Source organism: Chrysemys picta, chromosome 1 (genome assembly GCF_011386835.1).
Source record: "Chrysemys picta bellii isolate R12L10 chromosome 1, ASM1138683v2, whole genome shotgun sequence".
Taxonomy (NCBI): domain Eukaryota; kingdom Metazoa; phylum Chordata; order Testudines; family Emydidae; genus Chrysemys; species Chrysemys picta.
In genome coordinates this window covers 22541720-22555254 of record NC_088791.1, presented here as the reverse complement: position 1 = coordinate 22555254, position 13535 = coordinate 22541720, and positions in this window count along the sequence as shown.

Sequence of the window (13535 nt, the reverse complement as noted above, 5' to 3'; positions counted from 1 at the left end):
TTTAGAGGATTTTTTTATAGATCTCTTTGTAGTCTTACTTTACAGTCTGTTTCATAATACAGAATTGGTTCAGAGGTTTTGTAAAACACACCATTATCTGAATCCAATAAAAAGTATGTGGTTGTGTTAGCTGAGCAATGCAGTAAACTGAAAAACACACTAGTTAAAATGTACATGAATGTTTTTTTCCCTGTGCCTCTTTAAACAGCACTCTTTGGACAGAACATACTGCAAGCTGAAATGAATCATATGAAAACAGATCATGTAAACTAATCCTGTGTAGTCATCCACTTCCAAACGTCAAAAAGATTTTCTGAATTCTGTTAAATCCTCAGATGTAGGTTTCCAAGCTATTTTTATATGATTACATTCATTTTTGATAATACATTTTAGGTGTACAAATTGTTGTCTTACAGCACTGAAGTCCTGGTTTTATTAATAAGGAGAAAATCTGTTTCCTATTTGTTCACTCTACTGTTCAGAATTAAATGCCAGTGGAAGAAAATCTGTTCCCCAGATCTCCACCACATGAGAGAATTAGGGTGGCCCTGGCTATGTGCAGCAAGTCACATGCAGTAGGGAAAACTTGTGTTACTTCACTCTAGTGATAACTATAAAAAGGTTTCTTCTCTGGAGAGCAGAGGGATGTAATTACATTATGTATGAGGCCACATTTTTCGTCTGTCTCTAGTTTTGTATTTGCAGGCACCTGCAGGTTAAAACTACAAGAACAATCAAATTATAGAATTTAAACATATTAGTACTTGGGGATCAATGCTCAGCACATTCTGAGTTCCTTCAGCTCCCAGCTGAGGCAGCTTGGATGAGACCACTCCGCACGTCAATTAGTTAGACATAATAAAATCAAAATCTAGCTGCCACACGTGTTGTCATGGTCATCTGAGCTAGGAAGGTAATTGGCTACTGCTCAACCTCCATGGAAATTTCATTTACTCTTCATGAAGGTCAAGAGGTATGGGGAAAATATCACTCTGTTCAGACACTTGGATAGGTGGGATGTGTCCTATGTATTTATGTACTCCTTATTTCAGGCTATGTACTGTTTTCATTTATAGTGGTTCAACCTCATTGATTTCAAGTGGATTACAGCAGCAGAATCTGGTCCTTGGTGTTCATGAATGTGTTGATTCACCATGTTGTTTGTGAAGCCATTGTTACCACACACACACGAATCTGGTCTTTTCTTGGTGCCTGTGTAAGGCTGACAGACTCCGGTCGTCAGCGGGAAGGATCGAACCTGGGACCTCTGGAGCTTAGTGCATGAGCCTCTACCGCATGAGCTAAAAGCCAACTGGCTGTTAGCTAAGGCTGTAGAGCAAACTCATTAATCTCTCTCTCTAAGTGGTCTCAATGCCACTAGATGGGACTGAACACCACACCCAGGAGGTGTGTGGGTTCCACCTGCACAGTTTTATACCTATTTTAAGTTGATGAAGATAAGATGAAAGGTCATGGCCCATCTTTGGGAATTCCCATTCCCTGTAGTGTGGTGGGAACGAGGCTCAGTGGATGAGTGATTTCCACTGGCTTTTAATAGCTCATAAAATAAAACAAAACATGTTTATCAAGCATCTTTATATGTGACCATCCAAAGTTACCATTATTATAAAATCAGGCAAAATAATACAGCTGAATGGTGGGTGTGATTAAAAAGAAAATCTTTAACCTCAAAGAGAAAGTTGGGGAAGCCTGCAAAACACAGAGTTTCAGATGGCAGCTCATAATATAAAATACTTTGGTCACTTTTGTCTGGTCTTGGATCAGCGGAAGCCAGAACACCTGGAAGGGATAGCCAGTATATTTCAAGGAGGTTTGACAGATATGGTGTCATTTTGTGAAAGACTTCACATATGGCGGAGGGGGAGGGACTACAATTCTGGAATTAAACTAACAAGGAAGAAGCCTGTGTAATGTTCCAAACTTGTGGATAACCCTGTGTTTTTGTCATTGCTGCCACAGAAGTCATGGATTCTGCTATTTTCTTGTTTATTTGTTTTTTAATACATGACCTTTTACATTTTTTTCCATTTGTCTGGGAATCTGTCTGAATGGGACTGTAACAACTGAATGAGTGTCAGAGAACCTCGAGAGCAGCACAATTCAATGCTGAGCTGAGTAGGTTAAGGGGAAAAGAAGAGGTTAGCAACTCAAACTATCAGACAAGTACATATTCAGAGGAATTCTTTAATTTGTCCAGGGTTGGTGAAGTTTATTTCAAAAGGTTAAGAAATGTATCAGCATGGAAGATTAGTTTATATTTACAAAGTGTGGCTCTGGTATGGGTTTCTACTGGTCCAATCCTTCTGTGAGCTGCACATGGCAGATCTCTGTAAGTATGTGAAAGAACATGCCCACATGAGAGTAAATGGCCATTCTTTTGGAACAATGTATCTGATGCAACACAAGCATGCTATTGTGTTCCATAGCAACGAGTGAATACCGTAATGTTGGTATTTAAATGAAATTCGTATTCAAGAACCCAGTTTAGACTATCACATTCAAATATAATTTGATTAGGCTCATAGGCTAATCACCTTCACAAAGGTTTCTCCTGATTTCCACCAGGACCCAGATTCTCTCACATTTATCTATAGCCTTCTACAGAGGATAGGATGAAGAGGAGGCACCTGGAGGCCCATTGTGAAGCTCCATCCATTGAAAAGAACAGTTCTTAGATGCATCTTACCCACTTACTTCAACAGTTTCAGAAGGGTCTGGATCTCTTGACAGAACTGTGTAGACATCTGCAGAGATTGGAAATGATTCAAGAACGGATACAGAAATGTCTGGGCAATAGGAATAACAAATTGGACGCATTACAATACCTCAAACAAGTTTGTCTAATGGCAATAAATTGCTGCTTTAATTCCTGGAAATAACTGATTTCCTTTTTATAAAAATATGCATTAAATCTCTAGGTCCAGTCTTGAAGCTCTACAGTTCTTATGCAGACAAACTGCAGGCAAAACACCCATTGACTTCAATGTGATTAATAATAAAGGACATTAAGCAAAATCATTTAACTTTAAAAGGAACATTGAATAGGAGTCAAGATTTTTTTTATAAAATAGTTACATATCCTTCTACAAAAAAATGTCACTGATTTGATTTAGTTATAGTATCAGAGTGAAATTATATCCTCTGAGTTTCATTTGCAAGCCAAGTAAAAGAGTTGTGTTTAAGAGAGTAAAAGCACAAACTGTTGATCTACTGATGTTCTGCCTTTCCCCAAAATACATCTCTTCATACCTGCACTCCTGTATCTTTTTGTCTGTGAAACTAAAAGGCCACACCAAAGACAGAACTACAGGAATAAAGGGCTTGTATACACCTTGCAACTCCCAAGGTTTGGTCCTTAATTGGCCATTTTGTCCCTAATATTTCAGACAAACATTGGATGTTATTCAGGTACATGTGTCCCTGATTAGCAGTCTACCCAGTTTCAGATAACTAGACAGGCATTCTGCTCCCTGTGTGGCAAAGGACACTTTTAGTCTATAGGTGACCATAAAAGATAAAATTTAACCCAGTTGCGGAGGCCCTCTTCATTATTTAAGCCCTGCATAAGGAGGAGATAAACACACTGGTACCTTTCAACCCTGCACACCATAGAAAAGGTCTCCATGCTAGCCCCATGTTGTCTGCTATAGAAAGTTGGCTCCACACCAGGAGAGAGTCTAGGGAACAGTATTTACAGAGATCCAGTGGCCTTGACACTCCATCCAACTAGCACAAAGGAGCTGCAACTACTATTCCAGCTCATTGCCTAGAGCAGTAGCGGTAAAGTGAAAGGTAGGTTGGGGCTATACAGACACCCCGTAGTCTGGCTCCATTTTGCATGGGTTAGATTTTGACTCCCCAACTCTATTTTACTCCACCGAAATACAGCTCAGTTACTTGTGCTTTATTTGAGTGAATTACTCTCGAAGGGCACATATATATATATATATATATATATATATGGGAAAGGTTGAACGATCACATTTGAAGAACACATGGGCAGAATATCACACAGACTGTGAATTATGAAATTTGAGGCCACCGTTTGGATATTTATCACTGTCATAGTGTGCAGAGATGGATGACAATTCATGTACCATGCAATTTTCTTCATGTTGGCTTACATACATATTCCCATTAACATTTGTATTTATAGCCAGTCCATTGCTTTTCCAATGTATAGACCTAAAGATTCAACAGTGACTTGCCCGTGCCAGCAGAAAAAACTATGTTGCATACCTGACAGTCATCCATATTATCTAACAAAGTGTAGGAAGGCAGTCTGAGAATTTCCATTTTCTCCTGCCTCCAGCTGCAAGGGGTCGTTTGGGCTTTTCAAAGTCCAAAAGCTGAAGAGCAACACTGCCAGTGCCTGATTTTTTTCAAAGTTAACAATATGCCAGTGAAGTACATTATCATATTCTGTTACTATTTTAACAGTGGTAATTTTAACCGTCCTAGATATTTGAGAAGTGCAGCCTATGATTTCCTCGTATTTTAAATGCTGGTTTGATGTGCACTATGACAATTCAATTCAGAAGAAATCAGTTTTAGCATGTGGTTTGCACAGAGAATATTTTAGATGGTAAAATCAAAGAAAGAATATAGCAGTAATTTAATTTAAAATCTCTGGGTATGATGGCAGGGGAAATTTTAGCAGTAAATGCTTGTTTGGAAAAGGGGAGTTTAATTAATGATTATGTAGCAAGTCCTGTTCTTGCTCCATATGGATACAGCAGTCTGCCAGTGCAAAGCATTTTGAAGAATCTTGACATTTCATCTGAATTGTTCCATCCAAATTGTTCCAGTGCCCAATTCAGCAAAGCACAAATGTGTTAGTGAAATCAGTGAGATTACTCCTGTACATAAAGTTATGCACATAATTAAGTGCTTTGATGGACTGGTGTCTTGGATCTTCTTTAGCAAAGTGGTTAAGCATTTACCTTATTTCAAGCACTCAAGAAGTCCCACTGTTTAAAGTTAGGCAGCTGCTTAAGTTACTTACCGAATCAGAGTCCTAGGCCTCAGTTCAGGAGAGCACTGAATGGGGGCCTTAGTGCTGCAGAAGTGAAGAAAGAAAGCTTTGAAAGATCTGGCGTAGATGCTGGTACCTTTGAAAGTGAAACACCCAGAAAGAGGAGAAGGTACAAGGAAAATGAACAAGTAAGAGAAAGAGGTGACCCAAGCAACGCAAAAGGTGAGAGTTGATGCCATGGGCACAGGGTGAACACAACACTGGGGGAGTCTAGCCCCTGTCCCCTTCCTCTCTTCCCAAGACCACGCACCTCCCCTTACATTCCCCTCCCCTGCCAGAGCCCGGAGTACACACCAACCGTACCCGCCGCCCCCCCAACTCCCCCAGCCCCAGCGTTGGGCAGGTGAGTGGCGTGACTGAAGTAGCCCCAGGTGCTGGGCAGGCAGCGCAGCCGGAGCGCCCCCAGCCTCAATGCTGGGCTGGCAGCACGGCCAGAGCATCCCCAGGTGGGTGTCTTGGCCTGAGCAACCCCAGCCGCAGCACTGGGCAGGCAGGTGGCACGGCCAGGGCGTCCCCAGCCCCAGGGTGCTGGGTGGGTGACGCAGTCTCAGCACCCCCAGCACTGGGCAGATGGAGGGGTGGCTCAGTGTGGCCTCAGCCCCAGCACACCCAACCCAGGGCCTTGTGTGCACTGGCCCCAGCCTGCCTGCCCCAGCCTCTCAGCCACAGAAGAGCCAGAAGGGAACTGAAACAGGCAGGAGAGGTCTGGGGGTGGAGCATAGGCGGAGCCACACCAGGCTGTCTGGGGAAGCACAGCCTTCCCCGGCCTATGCTTCCCACCGCCCACGTTTGATGCATAAAGAATAAAAAAGCCACCCTACCTGCACAAAAAGGGTTATGATATGGCTCATAGGTTTCCTAAAACATATGCTTTTGGATTCTCTCCATGTCAAATGCTATTTTTCAAATACATTATAGTATCAGAATTAGTCAGTGCTGGATAGTCTCACTCTCATGAGGGAGATTAGTGTCTTGAATATGGTGTACTCAACTTCTGAAACAGCAAAGTGGCCAAGCTTTAATAAAGAAAAGCTGTTTCAGTATTAACATTGACTTCTTTTGGTCTTTAATTTCTAGCTGAACATGAACCTCAATATCCTAAATGCTTTTTTTTTTTTTTTTTGGCAGACCTTTTAATCTGTTTTATAAAGACAAATTGAAAAGTATTAAATTTTACTTGGGTCCAAGACAAAACACTGTCTGTCACGCTGAAAATGCATAGTTGATATTTGCATCTTTGCATCTTAATATGTTGCTTTTATTTACAGTCATGTTAACTGAATCCAAAGGGATGGCATCAGAAAAAATTGAAGCCTATTTAGTGATGAGAGAAAGAGCTGCTATGTTGTGTTTTCCTCCAAGACTTTGATATTTGCAACTGGGTTGGTATGAACTTCTATTTTACTAGACAAGCTGAAGATTTATGAAAATTAATTGATGGCCCATTCTGTATCTCTTGCAAACCTAAAACCACCATTAATATCAAAGGAAGTCCCAGATGCCCAAGGAAAGCAGGATCAGGTCCCTGGCAGCTGTACATGGCAAACCTTTGCACCTGAATCAGGGATCTGCCGTTAGGACGTAGAGATGATCCCTGTGATAAAGGAGGTCTTGTTGTAGATGAAACATTGAATCTGAGGAAGCAGTGATGGTTCTTAGAGTTTGGCAGATTGGGCTGCAAATGGGTGGGTTGGAAAAAAGGAACGGATGGTGGTCATCAGGTGACCAGTGATGGTCCCACAGACAAAGTGGGAGGGTTTAAGGATGGTGGTTAGAGCTTCCAGCTCCACTTTGCAGTACTTATCTTTCTGGGAAAAAGTCATTCGCCTTCCTATTCTTAGTCCCCAGACAGTATATAACTGTAAAGTCAAATAAGGAGAGGAGAAGGGCCCAGTGAATCTGACATTGTTGAGTCATCATGTTGCCACCATTCTTTGAAGGTGGCCCTGATGGCCAGGAGTTTCTTGTCGCACACATCATAATTTATCTCAGTGGGACTCTGTTTCAGAGAGAAAAAGGCACAGGGATGAAACAACTGGTGAGGATCAGTAAATTGTGAGGACCATGCCTATTGTGAAGTCCAAGGTGTCAGTCTCGACTATGAAGCTTATTGGGGGGTCCAGATGGGTCAAATGGGGACAGAAATAGATGACTTTTTCAAGCAGTCAAAAGATCAGTGAATTTAGCCCCCTTTTTGAGGAGGGATGTTATAGGACAGAGGTAATCAATTATTTTTGTCAAAGTCCAAATTTATTGGTCAAGGTATAGTCAAGGTCCAGACTCCACAGAAAATAATACAAAAATAACAATAATGATAATAAATAAGAAGATTTCAAGGTCCATTCAAAAGCTTCTGGTGGTCCAGATTTGGCCCATGTTCCACCTATTGACTATCCTTGTTATAGGAGCTACCAGGTTAGAGAATCCTTGAATGAATCATCAGTAGAAGTTTATGAACCAAGAAACCACTGCACCCCATATATATCTGAGGACACCTTCCACTCAGTAATGCCTTTAACCTTGCAGGGATCCCTGGAGTGTCCTGCCAGGAGATGACATAGCCCAGAAACTCCATAGTATCCTTGTAACATTTGCATTTCTCAGATTTTGCATACAGTTGATTTTTGCAAAGACAATAAAGAAGAATGCACATATGGTGGTCATGGAGTTCTTGAATCTCTGGAAAAAATGAGAATATCATCTAAGTAGATGATCACATATTGATTAAGGATTTCTCTGAAAATGTGATTCATAACATACTGGAAGGTATTGGGGGTGGGGGCATAGCATAGAACAAAGGGGATGACCAAGTATTCAAAATGGCTGTATCTGGTTTGAAATGTCATCTTCCATTCATCTCCCTGCTAGATTCTGACCAGATTGTATGTTCCACTCAAGTCCTTCTTAGTGAAGACCAAAGGCAAATGGACCTTTCCAGGAGTTCATTTATGAGAGGAAGGGGCTATGGATTGTGGACTGTGATCTTGTTGAGGGATTGATAATCCACATTCTTACCCAAGGAGGGAGCTCTCCTTCTTACCCAAGAAGAAGATATGTGCTCTTCGTGGGAAAGTTAAGGGACTGATGAACCCCTTCAACAGATTTTCCTCCAGGTACTCCTAGAGGGCTTGCAGCGTGGGTTCAGATAAGGTGTAAATGCCAGATAAGGTGAAAAAGGGACCTCCTTTCCTACTTGATTGGGCAATCATAACTGCAGTAAGGAGGTAGTATCCACCTTATGTTTCTCAAACACCTTGGCATATTCTAGGTATTTGGTCAGAATTCTGGGCACTACTGATGAATCTTCGATTTGTGACTCTGGATCCTTTTGGGGTTGGAGTGTGTTGCAGGATGCATCTGGTCATGGAAAGACATGCTTGTCAGCACCACAAGGAACAGAAGAGTATAGATTATGAGCACCAGCTGATTCAGAGGTCATGAGTAGTGAGCAAGGGGACACTAAGGATGAACAGTGAATGTAAAGCACAGATGAACTGCAAGATCTCTCAGTGACCGCCAAGAGTAATGACCACCAGGAGGGCTGTCTGAGGCATTCTAGGGCCTGAAGAGAGGAGTGACCTGTTGCTAGCGTCGACAAGCACAGGGAAATCTTTGCAGAGGATGGGAATTTCATGGTCTTAACAAAGTTCTGGTCTATGAAATGGACAGAGGCACCCAAGTCAACCAATGCTTCTTAGTGGATGTGTGGCATGACAGAATGCTGGAGTCGAAGAAGGAGATGGAGTGGGGCCGTGTGCTTGTTAGGGGTTGCCAAGATTCCCTCAGATAGGCAACCATGTGATTCGCTGTGAGGAGGAGTGAAGCACCGACCCAACCCTAGTCCCCTAACCAGAGCTGGGCTTTGGCATTTCTTGACTTGAGGGTGGGGCCAGCTGTTGGCCAGGCACCCTGCTGAAATGTGCCTGGGCATCCCACAATACAGTCACAACCCCAATACCCAAGGGTGGTTCTTTTAATCAGTGGAGTGGGGAGGCCAGACTCAGTAGATTTGCATCTGTTTGCCGTCTGATAAGACAACTGAGATTGTGGGAGACAAAAGAGTTCTGGTAGATGGGGGTTGAGTGGCACGCTGTTTTTCTTGGGCTCGCTTTGTTAGCTGATTATCAATCCAGATGCAAAGATCAATTACAGCTCTCAGGATGGGTGGAGGATCCACCCCGGCTAGTCCGTCTTTGATAGAGTCACTGGGTCCCTGCCTAAAGTGGTTTTGCTGCATGGCCTCATTCCAGTGGGTCTCTGCAGTGAGACATAAAAATTCTGCTATATATTTGCTCTGCGCCCTGCCAGAGGTCATGGAGAGCAGCTTCTGCATTATGTTCCGGTTTAGGGTTGTTGAAGATGCCTGCCATTGCCTCTACAAAGCTCTCAAAATGTTTAAGGAGCGGCCTGACCCTCCAGAAGTGGAAATGCTCACTTCAGGGCCTCTGAGTAGGTTCAATACTAATCCCACTCAGGATTGATGTCTGGGTGTCTGACTGTGGCCGCAATACGAACTGGAGATGACTTTCGTTAAGGAACTCACAAAACTTGGCACAATGCATGTCAAATTTATCAGGGAAGGGCAGCTTAGGCTCACGGACAGTGGATGTGAGAGTTGGGAGGACAGATGATGCTGTCTAGGCTTATACCTGGGCCCTATAGGGCCACATTCTGGTCACATAGTACAGCGACCTGAGCCCACAGTTATTGTAGGACCCCAATGACATTTAAAGGTGAGTTGGGCTCCCGCTGGGGTTGTTCTAGAGCGGCACTCCATGCCATGGGATGAAGCCCAATTCAGCCCTGGGACGGCAGCGGGGGGGAGGAGAGTACAAACTCTAGTGGAAACAAAGGGAGTTGCACATGCTCAGAGCAGGGCTGAATTTGTTCCATTATCTGTAAGATGGAAATGTGAACGATCCTGATCCTTGAGACTAGCCCTTTGTAGCATCACCTGGGGGCAGTGAAGCTGGTCTAACTGGGCAAATAAGGATTCTGTCACTGTGGAGAAATCACCAGGTGGCAGCATGGCAGATTCTATGCCATCCCCAGGCCCAGCGTTGGGGCAGATGGGAGTTGTGACATGGGGGAGGAGTGTGACCAGAGACAGGGGGATGGCCAGAGAGCTGCTGTATTCCAGCAATCCTAGGCTGGTGTAATGTGTTTTTCGGAAGCTACTACCAGTCAGCATAAATCTAACAGCCAGCTTTTCCCCTGCTCTTATCCCTCCCATCAGGTCCTGCACCGAACACACCTCAACTGGACCTTCAGATTTGTCTCTAAATAAGGAAAATTCAGTTCAATCATTAGCTGTTTCATTACATGATTCCCTGCATCAAAGTCCTGATAACAATACCAGTTGCTGGATTCACACTGAGGCTTTGTCTACACTACACAGCTTTTAGCGACATGGGTGTGTCGCCACAGTCCTGCTGCTAAAAGTTATGCAGTGTAGCCGCTGTTTGTCCGCTCTCCTGCCAACAAAAGACTTCCACCCCCAAAGATCGGCATTTGTGAAACCATTCACACTGGCACTTGTCACAGCAAAATTTTTGTCTTTCGGGGGGAGGGGGGGTTTAACACCTCTGAACGACAAAAGTTTTGTCATTCAATTGCCAGTGTAGACAAAGCCTGAGAAAGATCCCACCTTCAGTAGTCATGAATAAGGAAACCAAGCAGACAACGAAGACATCATTTGCACTAGTGTCCAACAATCAAAGGGATTAAAGTGGCTGAACTCTTAATCACCGCAGTAAGGAAGTATGTGGATTGTTGTATCTGGTTTCAGGAATGCTACATTCTACTGTACAGTATTGTATTACTAACAAGATCTACTTGGTGTCATTCATTTGATTTACTGTTTTAAATGGAAACATTTCCAAATGCTGCTTGAACTTTTCAAGAATACATTATGGTAGAAATACCATATTGTGCCAGGAGCAAGAGTGCCAAAAACTAAAAGTATTTTAAACATTGTGTTATTTTTTTGGACACATTTGCTACAGGTGTGTCTTTTTCCAATCCTGGGGGCAATGAAGCTAAACACTGCAACCTATTGAAACAGAGCCTGAATAAAGAAGTCACAAAAGTTTTCAGTCCTGTGTACCGTTCTCTCTCTCACCTACCCACCGCCTCAACCTGCACTCTCATGAAATGTAATGCACTCATTGCAGTCATTTATGATATTGCCATTATAGAAGAGAAAGTAGGTCTCTACCAACACATGTCCATGCACGTGTGTGTGTACATGTATATGTGTGTGTATATATATATATATATATCACCTTTGCTAGAAACTCATGTTTACTCTCTGCTCCCATAATGCTCTGCGATTTGCCTTCCTTATAGTTTGCTTACAGCTTAATACTTTGGTCCCTTTCTGTGGCATATTATAAGGAAAGAGAAAAATAAGGCTGTGTACTGTCAATCTGTCACGATTTACTGCATCCTCATCTGTGGCCAGTGCTTTGTAGATGGGTTGGAATTCTGGTTAGCTCTCATCAATAGCTGCACAGGCTGTGAAGCAACAATGAAGACAACCTTTCTTTCTAAGGATGTAAAATAGAACCAGTGTAGGCAACACTAAAGGCCTGGATACCTATATGCAGAAGAGGGCAGAATTTGTCTGTCTGTCATCCCACAGTTAATGAAGTTGGATTCTGAAAAGGTTCAGAAGTTCAGCTCGAGAGGGATATGCTTCCCAAATTATCGTTACCTCTCTTAACGAAAATTTCATGAGAGCAGGCTCTCTCCCATGTGATCTGGAAATACCATCCAACCCTTCCTTTGAGTGTTTCCATATTCTTGTTTAACATCATCTGCAATCTAGGTGACATGACAAAGTTTGATTGTTGTTTTAATAGGTTACTGAGCTTTGATTCTCACTCTAACCAAACCCAAACATTTTTTCAAGCTTCAGCCCTTATTTTAATAATCTCAAGTGTACATTAAGGATGGACAGAGGGTCCTATTCTCATTGCCTCAACTGTAAGCCAAATCTGAGCCTGTAGGTCATCCTAGAGTTAAATCTACCTCCCCCTACCCCAAAAAAGTGAGTAAAGTACAGTGACTGGAGTAGTTTATCACAATCAAAAGTGAGTGAACCCCAGCATGCCAACTCTCTGACAAATGGGCATTTTTTACTTAGATTGCAAGCTGCTTGGGGCAGGGACCATCTTTGTTTGCTGTGGTAATACAATTAATAATAATAAATAAAATAAATTGTGGACACATTCCATGTGTTTGTATGAACAAGCTGAGGCTGAGGTGCTCTAAATTAACCATATACCTGTTAAGAAATTAATCTATTTCTATATGAAATAAGTTATTGGTTTTAAGTTCTGCTCCCAGCAGACAAGCATTCACATAATCACAATTAGCTCTTTTTTCCTGTAGGGAAATTTATGGCAGTTACACTTCATAAACTACTAAGGAAAAGAGTATAGTAAAAAAAAGCAGTGTGTCTCATCTCTTTATGCAGAAAACCGAGGGTCAGAGCACACTAACTTTTCAGGGCTATCGATAATATTGATTCAGAGATGCTTTCTTCCCTTGTGGACAATAAATCTTGATTCAGTTATCAGCTCAGTCCTTTTGGGTCAGCCTCAAAATTAAATACTTTGTTGTCTGTAAAGAAAAGAAAACAAAGACATTTTTAGATAAGAAGGCTTCGATTTTTACACCCTCTTTTTGAGAACTGAAACATCTTTCTCTTAAATATCTCAAGTATTAAATCAGCATCTCAAAGACTGGGTAGGGTTACAGTCATAAAAACATTAATTTAAAGAACAGAACCAGTTGCATTTAAAAATATGTAGTGGCATAAATATCATTAATCGGCCCAAAGTGAACTTTATAAATTAGAGGGAGATTTTTTCAAAGGCACGAATGAAAATTATGCTCCCAGTTTCTAGCCCTTGGTTAGTTAGACCTCTCCCAGTTCATTTGTTTTAATGTCTCCATCCCTGTACATGAAGTTAAGAGAATTTTCAAGTAGTTCTTCACTAACAGTAAAATGCAGTCGATTTCCACAGAGGCAAGTATTAGTATACTGTGGGGTAGAATGTGGAAGGTTTAGGGGCTTGCGTGAACATGGAGAGCAGCCCCTCCCCTCATGATCCTCCTCCATCCTGGTGTATTAGTGTATGGGTGTTATGGTGTGGGCTAGGAACCCTTTTCATTTGTTCTATCTTGTTGTGCTGAGACTGAGTTCTTTGCAATATGGAAAACATTTTGGTTGCCCTAAACACGAGATCAACATGAACACAAAATCTAACCATGCAGTAAAGATGCCAATCAGGAATGTATTTAAACAATCGAAGGGAAAGCAAATCCAACCCTGATTTGAGTCAATTCTTCTGAGTCTCCAGTAATACTGTATGGATTTCTGCCACCAGCAACAACAGTATCATAAGCTCGGCTTAGTTCTGTACCAGCAGGTGTAGTCCCATTCAGATTCACTGGGATCGTGGTAAATAAG